The sequence below is a fragment of the Somniosus microcephalus genome, unplaced genomic scaffold (genome assembly GCF_052327205.1).
Source record: "Somniosus microcephalus isolate GS21.2 unplaced genomic scaffold, FLI_Smic_1.0 unresolved_chr1, whole genome shotgun sequence".
In the NCBI taxonomy this organism is placed as follows: domain Eukaryota; kingdom Metazoa; phylum Chordata; class Chondrichthyes; order Squaliformes; family Somniosidae; genus Somniosus; species Somniosus microcephalus.
The window spans coordinates 3490806-3493185 of NW_028225179.1; positions in this window are offsets into that span (position 1 = coordinate 3490806).

Below are 2380 nucleotides of genomic sequence, written 5' to 3' on the forward strand. Positions count from 1 at the left end.
TGTGTGACTTGGAGGGGAACTTGCAGGTGGTGGTGTTCCCATGCACCTGCTGCCCTTGTCCTTCTAAGTGGAAGAGGTCGTGGGTTTGGGAGGTGCTGCTGAAGAAGTGTTGGCGAGTTGTTGCAGTGCATCTTGTAGGTGGTACACACTGCAGCCACGGTGCGCCGGTGGTGCAGCGAGTGAATATTTAAGGTGGTGGATGGGGTGCCAATCAAGTGGGCTGCTTTGTCCTGGATGGTGTCGAGCTTCTTGAGTGTTGTTGGAGCTGCACTCATCCAGGCAAGTGGAGAGTATTCCATTACACTCTTTACTTGTGCCTTGTAAATGGTGGAAAGACTTTGGGGAGTCAGGAGGTGAGACACTTACCGCAGAATACCCAGCCTCTGACCTTTGGAATTCTCTTCCCCAGAGAGCTGTGGAGGCTGGGTCATTGAGTGTGTTTAAGGTGGAGATAGACAGATTTTTGAATGATAAGGGAGTCAAGGGTTATGGGGAGCGGGCAGGGAAATGGAGTTGAGGCCAAGATCAGATCAGCCATGATCTTAATGAATGGCGGAGCAGGCTCGAGGGGCCAAATGACCTACTCCTGCTCCTACGTCTTATGTTCTTATGTCTCTCATCAGCTCCGGCCGCCGGGCTGAGTTGTGGCTGACCCCGCGCATGTGCCCCATGGCCCCGCCCTCTCCTGCTCCACAGGCACCCGGCCCGCACCGCGCATGCTCAGCACACACCCTGGGCCCCTGTCAATCATCCTCCCCCGTGCCTGCGCGCTGGGCCCCTGAGCTACAGGCTGCCACGCGGGGCTTTCTTTGTAAAGTCGGTGTTGGTGAAGAGCCGCAATCAGTGAGGGAAAGTGAGTTTTCCCCCAGATCCGATTGACATCAGAGGAGGGGAGAGAATAAAGGGGAATCCAAACCTGAGAGTCCGTGGATCCGGACCCCGAGCGGAGCTTCTTCAGTTTGGCGGAGCGCGTGGTTGAATTTCTCGGCATCCTCCTCACAGCACACACGCCCACCCAGCTTTGTGTCGTCTGCAAACTTGGAGATATTACATCTAGTTCCCTCGTCCAGATCATTAATATATATTGTGAATAGCTGGGGTCCAAGGACCGATCCCTGCGGTACCCCACTAGTCACTGCTTGCCACTCAGAAAAAGAGCCGTTTATTCCAACTCTTTGCTTCCTGTCTGCCAACCAGTTCTCTATCCAAGTCAATACCTTGCCCCCAATCCCATGTGCCTTAACTTTACACGCTAATCTCTTACGTGGGACCTTATCGAAAGCCTTCTGAAAGTCCAAATACACCACATCCACTGGTTCTCCCTTATCTATTTTAACAGTTACATCCTCAAAAAATTACATTGGATTAGTCAAGCACAATTTACCCTTTGTAAATCCATGTTGACTTTGTCCGATCCTGTCACTGTTTTCCAAGTGCTCTGCTATTACATCTTTTATAATGGACTCTAGCATTTTCCCCACTAGCGATGTCAAGCCTACCGGTCTGTAATTCCCCATTTTCTCTCTACCACCTTTTTTGAACAGTGGGGTAACATTAGCTACCCTCCAATCCATGGGAACTGTTCCAGAGTCTATCGAATTTTGGAAGATGACCAGCAATGCATCTACTATTTCTAGGGCCACTTCCTTAAGTACCCTAGGATGTAGATTATCTTCTATGTTTCTATGTAATACTGCGTACAGTTTTGGTGTCCATACTTAAGAAAGGACATACTTGCTCTCGAGTCAGTACAAAGAAGGTTCACTCGGTTAATCCCGGGGATGAGGGGATGGACATATGAGGAGAGGTTGAGTAGATTGGGACTCTACTCATTGGAGTTCAGAAGAATGAGAGGCGATCTTATTGAAACATACAAGATTGTGAAGGGGTTGGATCGGGTGGATGCAGGGAAGATGTTCCTGATGGTGGGTGAAACTAGAACTAGGGGGCATAGTCTTAGAATAAGGGGCTGCTCTTTCAAAACTGAGATGAGGAGGAACTACTTCACTCAGAGGGTGGTAGGTCCATGGAATATGCTGCCCCAAAAAGCTGTAGAAGCTCCATCATTACATAAATTTAAAACAGAAATAGACAGTTTCCTAGAAGTAAAGGGAATTAAGGGTTACGGGGAGCGGGCAGGAATTTGAACATGAGTCTAGGTTCGGATCGGTCATGGCCCTGTGGGTAGCGGAGCGGGCCCAGGGGCCGTATAGCCTGATCCTGCTCCTATTTCGTGTGTCTAATTCTGTTAAGATGCAGGAGATGGTTCTGTGATAGTGGATTGGCAGTTAGGATCAGATCAGCCATGATCTTATTGAATGGTGGAGCAGGCTCGAGGGGCCGATTGGCCTACTCCTGCTCCTATTTCTTATGTTCTTAT